This window comes from Anomaloglossus baeobatrachus, chromosome 3 (genome assembly GCF_048569485.1).
Source record: "Anomaloglossus baeobatrachus isolate aAnoBae1 chromosome 3, aAnoBae1.hap1, whole genome shotgun sequence".
NCBI lineage: Eukaryota > Metazoa > Chordata > Amphibia > Anura > Aromobatidae > Anomaloglossus > Anomaloglossus baeobatrachus.
In genome coordinates, this window is record NC_134355.1 from 125211557 (window position 1) to 125224101 (window position 12545).

Genomic DNA, 12545 nt, shown 5'->3' on the forward strand with positions numbered 1-12545 from the left:
GAGGATTATGGAGTGTGCATTATACTATATGAAGGATTATGGAGTGTGCATTATACTATATGGAGGATTATGGGGTGTGCATTATACTATCTGGAGGATTATGGAGTGTGCATTTATATGTAGGATTATGGAGTGTGCATTATACTATATGGAGGATTATGGTGTGTGCATTTTACTATATGGAGGATTATGGGGTGTGCATTATACTATATTGAGGATTATGGGGTGTGCATTTATATGGAGGATTATGGAGTGTGTATTATACTATCTGGAGGATTATGGAGTGTGCATTATACTATATGGAGGATTATGGGGTGTGCATTTATATGGAGGATTATGGGGTGTGCATTATACTATATGGATGATTATGGGGTGTGCATTATACTATCTGGAGGATTATGGAGTGTGCATTTATATGGAGGATTATGGAGTGTGCATTATACTATATGGAGGATTATGGTGTGTGAATTTTACTATATGGAGGATTATGGGGTGTGCATTATACTATATTGAGGATTATGGGATGTGCATTTATATGGAGGATTATGGAGTGTGCATTATACTATATGGAGGATTATGGAGTGTGCATTATACTATATTGAGGATTATGGGGTGTGCATTTATATGGAGGATTATGGGGTGTGCATTATACTATATGGAGGATTATGGGGTGTGCGTTATACTATATGGAAGATTATGGAGTGTGCATTATACTATATGGAGGATTATGAGGTGTGCATTATACTATATGAAGGATTATGGAGTGTGCATTATACTATATGGAGGATTATGGAGTGTGCATTATACTATATGAAGGATTATGGAGTGTGCATTATACTATATGGAGGATTATGGGGTGTGCATTATACTATCTGGAGGATTATGGAGTGTGCATTTATATGTAGGATTATGGAGTGTGCATTATACTATATGGAGGATTATGGTGTGTGCATTTTACTATATGGAGGATTATGGGGTGTGCATTATACTATATTGAGGATTATGGGGTGTGCATTTATATGGAGGATTATGGAGTGTGTATTATACTATCTGGAGGATTATGGAGTGTGCATTATACTATATGGAGGATTATGGGGTGTGCATTTATATGGAGGATTATGGGGTGTGCATTATACTATATGGATGATTATGGGGTGTGCATTATACTATCTGGAGGATTATGGAGTGTGCATTTATATGGAGGATTATGGAGTGTGCATTATACTATATGGAGGATTATGGTGTGTGAATTTTACTATATGGAGGATTATGGGGTGTGCATTATACTATATTGAGGATTATGGGATGTGCATTTATATGGAGGATTATGGAGTGTGCATTATACTATATGGAGGATTATGGAGTGTGCATTATACTATATTGAGGATTATGGGGTGTGCATTTATATGGAGGATTATGGGGTGTGCATTATACTATATGGAGGATTATGGGGTGTGCGTTATACTATATGGAAGATTATGGAGTGTGCATTATACTATATGGAGGATTATGAGGTGTGCATTATACTATATGGAGGATTATGGAGTGTGCATTATACTATATGGAGGATTATGGTGTGTGCATTTTACTATATGGAGGATTATGGGGTGTGCATTATACTATATTGAGGATTATGGGGTGTGCATTTATATGGAGGATTATGGAGTGTGCATTATACTATATGGAGGATTATGGGGTGTGCATTATACTATATTGAGGATTAACGGGTGTGCATTTATATGGAGGGTTATGGAGTGTGCATTATACTATATGGAGGAATATGGGGTGTGCATTATGCTTTATTGAGGATTATGGGGTGTGCATTTATATGGAGGATTATGGAGTGTGCATTATACTATATGGAGGATTATGGGGTGTGCATTATACTATATTGAGGATTATGGGGTGTGCCTTATACTATATGGAGGATTATGGGGGTGCATTATACTATATGGAGGATTATGGAGTGTGCATTATACTATATGGAGGATTATGGTGTGTGCATTATACTATATGGAGGATTATGGGGTGTGCATTTATATGGAGGATTATGGAGTGTGCATTATACTATATGGAGGATTACGGTGTGTGCATTTACTATATTGAGGATTATGGTGTGTGCATTATACTATATGGAGGATTGTGGGGTGTGCATTGATATGGAGGATTATGGAGTGTGAATTATACTATAAGGAGGATTATGGGGTGTGCATTTATATGGAGGATTATGGTGTGTGCATTATACTATATGGAGGATTATGGGGTGTGCATTTATATGGAGGATTATGGAGTGTGCATTATACTATATGGAGGATTATGGGGTGTGCATTTATATGGAGGATTATGGAGTGTGCATTATACTATATGGAGGATTATGGGGTGTGCATTTATATGGAGGATTATGGGGTGTGGATTATACTATATTGAGGATTATGGGGTGTGCATTATACTATATGGAGGATTATAGGGTGTGCATTTATATGGAGGATTATGGAGTGTGCATTATACTATATGGAGGATTATGGGGTGTGCATTTATATGGAGGATTATGGGGTATGCATTATACTATATGGAGGATTATGGAGTGTGCATTATACTATATGGAGGATTATGAGGTGTGCATTATACTATATGGAGGATTATGGAGTGTGCATTATACTATATGGAGGATTATGGAGTGTGCATTATACTATATGGAGGAGTATGGGGTGTGCATTATACTATATGGAGGATTATGTAGTGTGCATTATACTATATGGAGGATTATGGTGTGTGCATTATACTATATTGAGGATTATGGGGTGTGCATTTATATGGAGGATTATGGTGTGTGCATTATACTATATGGAGGATTATGGTGTGTGCATTATACTATATGGAGGATTATGGAGTGTGCATTATACTATATGGAGGATTATGGGGTGTGCATTGTACTATCTGGAGGATTATTGAGTGTGCATTATACCATATGGAGGATTATGGGGTGTGCATTTATATGGAGGATTATGGGGTGTGCATTATACTATATGGAGGATTATGGAGTGTGCATTATACTATATGGAGGATTATGAGGTGTGCATTATACTATATGGAGGATTATGGAGTGTGCATTATACTATATGGAGGATTATGGAGTGTGCATTATACTATATGGAGGAGTATGGGGTGTGCATTATACTATATGGAGGATTATGGAGTGTGCATTATACTATATGGAGGATTTTGGGGTGTGCATTTATATGGAGGATTATGGAGTGTGCATTATACTATATGGAGGATTATGGGGTGTGCATTTATATGGAGGATTATAGTGTGTGCATTTATATGGAGGATTATGGAGTGTGCATTTTGCTACAGTATATGGAGGATTATGGTGTGTGCATTATACTATATGGAGGATTATGGAGTGTGCATTATACTATATGGAGGATTATGGGGTGTGCATTATACTATATGGAGGATTATGGAGTGTGCATTATACTATATATGGAGGATTATGGGGTGTGCATTATACTATATTGAGGAGTATGGAGTGTGCATTATACTATATGGAGGATTATGGGGTGTGCATTATACTATATTGAGGATTTTGGAGTGTGCATTATACTATATGGAGGATTATGGAGTGTGCATTATACTATATTGAGGATTATGGGGTGTGCATTATACTATATTGAGGATTATGGGGTGTGCATTTATATGGAGGTTTATGGAGTGTGCATTATACTATATGGAGGATTATGGGGTGTGCATTATACTTTATTGAGGATTATGGGGTGTGCATTTATATGGAGGATTATGGAGTGTGCATTATACTATATGGAGGATTATGGGGTTTGCGTTATACTATATTGAAGATTATGGAGTGTGCATTATACTATATGGAGGATTATGAGGTGTGCATTATAATATATGGAGGATTATGGAGTGTGCATTATACTCTATGGAGGATTATGGAGTGTGCATTATACTATCTGGAGGATTATGGAGTGTGCATTTATATGGAGGATTATGGAGTGTGCATTATACTATATGGAGGATTATGGTGTGTGCATTTTACTATATGGAGGATTATGGAGTGTGCATTATACTATATTGAGGATTATGGGGTGTGCATTTATATGGAGGATTATGGAGTGTGCATTATACTATATGGAGGATTATGGGGTGTGCATTATACTATATTGAGGATTATGGGGTGTGCATTTATATGGAGGGTTATGGAGTGTGCATTATACTATATGGAGGATTATGGGGTGTGCATTATACTTTATTGAGGATTATGGGGTGTGCATTTATATGGAGGATTATGGAGTGTGCATTATACTATATGGAGGATTATGGGGTGTGCATTATACTATATTGAGGATTATGGGGTGTGCCTTATACTATATGGAGGATTATGGGGGTGCATTATACTATATGGAGGATTATGGAGTGTGCATTATACTATATGGAGGATTATGGTGTGTGCATTATACTATATGGAGGATTATGGGGTGTGCATTATACTATATTGAGGATTATGGGGTGGGAATTATACTATATGGAGGATTATGGAGTGTGCATTATACTATATGGAGGATTATGGAGTGTGCATTATACTATATTGAGGAGTATGGGGTGTGCATTATACTATATGGAGGATTATGGTGTGTGCATTATACTATATGGAGGATTATGGTGTGTGCATTATACTATATGGAGCATTATGGTGTGTGCATTATACTATATGGTGGATTATGGGGTGTGCATTATACTATATGGAGGATTATGGGGTGTGCATTTATATGGAGGATTATGGAGTGTGCATTATACTACAGTATATGGAGGATTATGGTGTGTGCATTATACTATATGGAGGATTATGGAGTGTGCATTATACTATATGGAGGATTATGGGGTGTGCATTATACTATATGGAGGATTATGGTGTGTGCATTATGCTATATGGAGGATTATGGGGTGTGCATTATACTATATGGAGGATTATGGGGTGTGCATTATACTATATGGAGGATTATGGAGTGTGCATTATACTATATGGAGGATTATGGGGTGTGCATTATACTATATGGAGGATTATGGTGTGTGCATTATACTATATGGAGGATTATGGTGTGTGCATTATACTATATGGAGGATTGTAGGGTGTGCATTATACTATACGGAGGATTATAGGGGTGTGCATTATACTATATGGAGGATTATGGAGTGTGCATTATACTATATGGAGGAATATGGGGTGTGCATTTATATGGAGGATTATGGAGTGTGCATTTTGTTACAGTATATGGAGGATTATGGTGTGTGCATTATACTATATGGAGGATTATGGTGTGTGCATTATACTATATGGAGGATTATGGTGTGTGCATTATACTATATGGAGGATTATGGTGTGTGAATTATACTATATGGAGGATTATGGTGTGTGCATTATACTATATGGAGGATTATGGGGTGTGCATTATACTATATGGAGGATTATGGGGTGTGTATTATACTATATGGAGGATTATGGAGTGTGCATTATACTATATGGAGGATTATGGAGTGTGCATTATACTATATGGAGGATTATGGAGTGTGCATTATACTGTATGGAGGACTATGGGATGTGTATTATCTTAAATCGAGGACTGTGGGATGTGTATTATATGGAGGACTATGTGAAGTGTATTATAATACATGGAGGACTATGAGAGGTGCATTCTAATATATGAAGGTTTATGTGGGACCTTTTATACTATATGGAAGGCTATGTGGGGGTCATTATAGTGTTTGGAGAACTATATATGAAGGGGACAAAGATAAAGCATGGCATGGGAAGGTTTTGTGCTGAGGAAAAGAAGCTCTTTCCCTCAGCACCTCAGCATCCAGCTTTCTCATGCTTTATCATGGGAAAGCTGGGTGCTGAGGGAATGATGTATAGCAGAGCATGGGAAAGCTGGGTGCTGAGGGAATGATGTATAGCAGTGCATGGGGAAGCTGGGTGCTGAGGTAAAGATGTATAGCAGAGCATGGGAAAGCTGGGTGCTGAGGGAATGATGTATAGCAGAGCATGGGAAAGCTGGGTGCTGAGGGAAAGATGTATAGTAGAGCATGGGAAAGCTGGGTGCTGAGGGAAAGATGTATAGCAGAGCATGGGAAAGCTGGGTGCTGAGGGAAAGATGTATAGCAGAGCATGGGAAAGCTGGGTACTGAGGGAAAGATGTATAGCCGAGCATGGGAAAGCTGGGTGCTGAGGGAAAGATGTATAGCAGAGCATGGGAAAGCTGGGTACTGAGGGAAAGATGTATAGCCGAGCATGGGGAAGGTAGATGATGAGGACAAGATGTAAAGCAGAACATAGGAAAGCTGCTGATAGAAAAAGATTTCAGATCATGGAAAACCTGGGTGCTGAAGGAAAGAGCCAAGTGTCAGCGACACTATCCCATACCCCGAGTGTCGGTGTACGTAGAGGGGGGGCCCAGGTCCAAACTTTGCACTGGGGCCCTTCAAACTCTAGTTACGCCACTGGACTGCAGAATTATATGGAGAGCAGCATCCGATTCATTATCTGCGAGACCCAGCTCTGTAGGGAAAATAGCGGCTTCACCAGGTCCTTCTAAGAGCAATAAATAGGCCTGAGCTGTAATACTGGACACAGCCGTGACTACATGTTAAATGGTCGTGTTACACAATCTACAAGTGCACAAAGATATTACACATTCAACACGCTAAACGTGGGCCTGTGCACCCCCAAATGCCAGGGCTGAATTTTAGTCCCAGTCCGGCCCTGTAGGGGCCCCATGAGCAAAAGCCAGGATTCATTCCTCTGCTCACCGGTCTCCAGGAGGCAGGGCAGCCATCAGGGCAATGAGGGGGGCCAGGGTCACTCATAGAGAGCTGCTCTGCACTGATCTATGTGATTGGTGCAATGCACAACAGGAAATGTACTGGACCAGAACCAAAGCTGAGAAGGTGAAGGATCTGTCAGGTCATCTGACTAATCATGTGCCTGATCACATGACCGGTGAAGTAGCAGGTCCTGCTGTTTAGCTGCTGCAGCCTCCGTGCAGGTCCCACTGGCTCCTCTCCTGCTCTGCACCGATTAGGAACTGCAAGATGAGGTAATGTATAGTGTGTGTAAGTACATGTGCCTGTTGTAGGGCTGTGTGTATATGTGCATGTAATCTGTCTCTGCCTGTCTTTCTCTGTCTGGTCTGCCCCTGTCTCTATCCGTCTCTCCACTGGAATCACATTACCTCACACATAAGCTTCTTCTACTAAGAATGTCCTTTGTTGCCTATAGCAACCACTTACAGCTGCTATTAATGAGCTCTAGCTCCCAGCTCCATTGACGTTAATGTAAACGGGTTTTTTGGAGAGTAACTGTAATGCGCGGGGTTACATTTTCCCCTCAAAACAGAGTCTACGACGTTCCCTGGGTCACATGAGGTGTGTGTGCAAAATATTGTGGTTGTAAATGTGACGGTGCGGATTCCTTTAGCGGACACACACATGTACACATATACACACATACAGTTAGGTCCAGAAATATTTGGACAGTGACACAATTTTCGCGAGTTGGGCTCTGCATGCCACCACATTGGATTTGAAATGAAACCTCTACAACAGAATTCAAGTGCAGATTGTAACGTTTAATTTGAAGGTTTGAACAAAAATAGCTGATAGAAATTGTAGGAATTGTACACATTTCTTTACAAACACTCCACATTTTAGGAGGTCAAAAGTAATTGGACAAATAAACCAAACCCAAACAAAATATTTTTATTTTCAATATTTTGTTGTGAATCCTTTGGAGGCAATCACTGCCTTAAGTCTGGAACCCATGGACATCACCAAACGCTGGGTTTCCTCCTTCTTAATGCTTTGCCAGGCCTTTACAGCCGCAGCCTTCAGGTCTTGCTTGTTTGTGGGTCTTTCCGTCTTAAGTCTGGATTTGAGCAAGTGAAATGCATGCTCAATTGGGTTAAGATCTGGTGATTGACTTGGCCATTGCAGAATGTTCCACTTTTTTGCACTCATGAACTCCTGGGTAGCTTTGGCTGTATGCTTGGGGTCATTGTCCATCTGTCCTATGAAGCGCCGTCCGATCAACTTTGCGGCATTTGGCTGAATCTGGGCTGAAAGTTTATCCCGGTACACTTCAGAATTCATCCGGCTACTCTTGTCTGCTGTTATGTCATCAATAAACACAAGTGACCCAGTGCCATTGAAAGCCATGCATGCCCATGCCATCACGTTGCCTCCACCATGTTTTACAGAGGATGTGGTGTGCCTTGGATCATGTGCCGTTCCCTTTCTTCTCCAAACTTTTTTCTTCCCATCATTCTGGTACAGGTTGATCTTTGTCTCATCTATCCATAGAATACTTTTCCAGAACTGAGCTGGCTTCATGAGGTGTTTTTCAGCAAATTTAACTCTGGCCTGTCTATTTTTGGAATTGATGAATGGTTTGCATCTAGATGTGAACCCTTTGTATTTACTTTCATGGAGTCTTCTCTTTACTGTTGACTTAGAGACAGATACACCTACTTCACTGAGAGTGTTCTGGACTTCAGTTGATGTTGTGAACGGGTTCTTCTTCACCAAAGAAAGTATGCGGTGATCATCCACCAGTGTTGTCATCCGTGGACGCCCAGGCCTTTTTGAGTTCCCAAGCTCACCAGTCAATTCCTTTTTTCTCAGAATGTACCCGACTGTTGATTTTGCTACTCCAAGCATGTCTGCTATCTCTCTGATGGATTTTTTCTTTTTTTTCAGCCTCAGGATGTTCTGCTTCACCTCAATTGCGAGTTCCTTAGACCGCATGTTGTCTGGTCACAGCACCAGCTTCCAAATGCAAAACCACACACCTGTAATCAACCCCAGACCTTTTAACTACTTCATTGATTACAGGTTAACGAGGGAGACGCCTTCAGAGTTAATTGCAGCCCTTAGAGTCCCTTGTCCAATTACTTTTGGTCCCATGAAAAAGAGGAGGCTATGCATTACAGAGCTATGATTCCTAAACCCTTTCTCCGATTTGGATGTGAAAACTCTCATATTGCAGCTGGGAGTGTGCACTTTCAGCCCATATTATATATATAATTGTATTTCTGAACATGTTTTTGTAAACAGCTAAAATAAAACTTGTGTCACTGTCCAAATATTTTTGGACCTAACTGTACATACATGCACACATATACATATACACATACACTCAGCTTTATATATTAGATATACGCATATGGCTGACGATTCTGTCTAAGGCTCGTCATTTTGATGACCCGAAAAATGGTGCATGCAGCTTTTTTTGGGCTGTCAAAATGACAACCAGTGGTTAATGTGTGATTGATGAGGACTGTTTGCAGAAGTGGAAATTTTCTAATAGTGATGGTGGGACTGTGGAAAGTTGGAGGTAAGTATGGAAAGGAGGATCTCAGCTCCGGTAAATGCATAACCCGGGTCCTTTCTCTGGGGGGCAGTGCAGGGAGGGCAGCTCCGTGTTCAAAGAGGCAAAGTCCGGCAATAGAAAAATGTTTCCACCATCACATCCAAGAAATAAGTGTAAAAACCAATTTTATTCCATAACTTGTGCAAATCTAGCAGGAGATGTCTAATGCGGGCTTCACACGGGACGACATATCGTGCGATTGCACGAGCGATCGTACCCGCCCCAGTCGTTTGTTCGTCACGGGCAAATCGCTGCCCGTGTCGCTCAAAGACGTTAAAACCGCCGTCACATGTACTTACCTGATCAGCGACCTCGCTGTGGGCGGCGAACATCCTCTTCCTGAAGGGGGAGGGACGTTCGGCGTCACCGCGACGTCACACATCCGCCGGCCAATAGAAGCAGAGGGGCGGAGATGAGCGGGATGTAAACATCTCGCCCACCTTCTTCCTTCCGCATCGCCGGCGGGTACCGCAGGACGCAGGCAAGCTGTGTTCATCGTTGCCGGGGTGTCACATAGAGCGATGTGTGCTGCCCCGGGTACGATGAACAACCGGCGCCAAGAAAAATAAACGATTTTTTAAAATTAAGCGACGTGTACACGACTTACGATTTGTGACCGATTTGCGAACGTTCAGCGACGCTCAGAGGTGTCCCACGAAACGACGTCGCAAACGATGCCGGATGTGCGTCACAAAAACCGTGACCCCCAACGACATATCGCACGATAGATCGTATCGTGTTAAGCCCCCTTTAGACTAAGAACCTCTTTTAGGTTTGAAACGCGTAAGCCATTGTTTTATACTTTGTGGACATTCATCCAACCTAGTGTTGGCTTTAACCTTATGGAATAAAATTGGTTTTTAACCTTATTTCTTAGACGTGATGCTGGAAACAAGATTTTTCTATTGCTGAAGGTTCGAGGGGTAGAGGTGGAGCTGTGGTGGAGGCAGAGTCTGAAGTGGGCCTGAAATTTTGGCTGTATGGGGCCCTGAAATTCCTGGTGGCAGTGTGCCGACCCCGCGACAGCTGACGGGCTGCTCGGACCCGGATCCACAGTGGCTCGAGGGGTCTCCAGATCTGAGGCGGGGTTGTGCGGCTACTCGGAATAAAAAGGGGGAAGATGTTTGTTTTAGGTGGTGAATGGGATAATGTTCGTGACGGCACCCACGGTGTGTGGTAACGTGAGGGACCACCGCTGCTGTTTGGGGGGGAGCCCGGTGATGATGATGTGGCAGATAGAGATGTTAACCCCTCCTTGGGTAGGGAGAATGGTGTCCCGGGACTCGGTGATGGATGGAGTGGGGAACCCGTCGGGAGTGAAGGGGTGTCGGGTACTCACACAGTCCAAAGTCACTGATGCTGACACCAGGTAAACCAAACTCTTGAATGCTCTGTCTCTGTAGGTTGAGCACGCTGGGTCCGTGCCCCTTTGGTGTCGCTGGTTGGCCTGAAGCCTTGTCCCTTGGCACTGTGTGCCCTACGTATGGATCCCTTTCATATGTAGCTATTCGGGTCCCGCTCACCTGCGTGGCTAGCTTGGGATTTTCTGGACGGTTTTGGGAAGTTCTACCCCCCTCGTTGCGCTAGTACCCTTATTTTGGAGCGGGTGGGGAACGGTTCCTGAAGACTCTGTTCCCGTCGGGTAAATTACTGGGCTGCGTGAAGCTTCTTCCCAGCCTAAGGTCCGTGTACCCCATTGTGCCCTGGTCCCTGCCCGGTTTTAGCACAAGGCAGCCGGCCTGCTCTCTGTAGCAGCACCGTACCCCCTGTCACTACCCCCTGCGACCGGGGTGCCAGCTCCTACTGGCCAGGCCAACGTCTGACACCTGAGACGAGTACAGGAGCCCAGCTCCACAGCGTGACCTGTCCTGTCACCGCTGTCTCACTGCTCAACTACTACTCAACAACTGACATCTCTTTTTTTTTCATTGGTTTAATGCAAATACATGACAATAACAAGCTGCAGATTTTGCGCAGATTTTGCTGTAGAAAAAAAAACACCCTGTGTGAACATTGCCTAAAGCCTCGTGCACATGTTCGGTATTGGTCAGTTTTTTACCTCAGCATTTGTAAGGCCTCGTGCACACGCTGAGAATTTGAGTATTTTACTTAAGTATTTGTTAAACTATGCTCACACATGGAGTTTTTGCTCAGTTTTTTTTGTTTTGGGCAATAGTCTTGTTTACAGATTAAAGTTGGACTGTTCAGTACTATGCCTTTAGGCCCCCTTCACACGTCTGTGAAAGTCACGCACGTGTTTCACGGACGTGTCAAAGGTGCGTTTTTCCCTCCGTGAGTTGTGTTTATGACACTACGTGTGTTCTCCGTGTGTTATCCGTGATAACACACGGAGAATGAGAACTTTCAACTCACCTGTCCCTGGCGTCGCTGTCCGTGGTGCTGATCTGCGGTCTCTGGTCCTGCCGACTCCCCGCTGCTGCTGCTTCCGGCCGCAGTGAAGTGAATATTAAATGAGCATAATGAGCGGGGGTCGGCAGCAAGTGACAGCAGCAGCAGAGACAGGAGAGCAGGAGAAGGTGAGTAAAGATTTGTTATTTTTTTCTCTGACACGTGAGTTTTCTCCAGCGCGTGTCACACGGGACCGCATCCACACTACATCCGTGTGGTACGTATGCGGGCCGTGTGACACTCGTGATGCCGAAAAAAACGTGGACATGTCTACATGTGGAACACACGGACACGCGTATGCTCCACACGTACACACGTTCCATGGCAAAACACGCACGTGTGTGCAGACCCATTGATTTTAATGGGTCTACATGTGCCCGTGTCTCCGGTACGGGCAGGAACTGACCTAACACGTACCGGAGACACGTGCGTGTGAAGGGGGCCATAGGCTATGTGTGCACTGAGCGTTTTTAGCGGCGTTTTTCAAGTGCGTTTTTGTGCGGTTTTGGGCTCAAAACTGCATGACTTTGCTTCCCCAGCAAAGTCTGACTTTTCATTTTTGTTCTCTGCACACAACTTTTTTTTTCAGCTGTCTTTTTCAGCTTAAAAAAAAATGGATATGTCAATTCTTTCCTGCGTTTTTCTGCATTTTTCCCCCATGTAATGCATCAAAAAAAGTAGCAAAAACCGC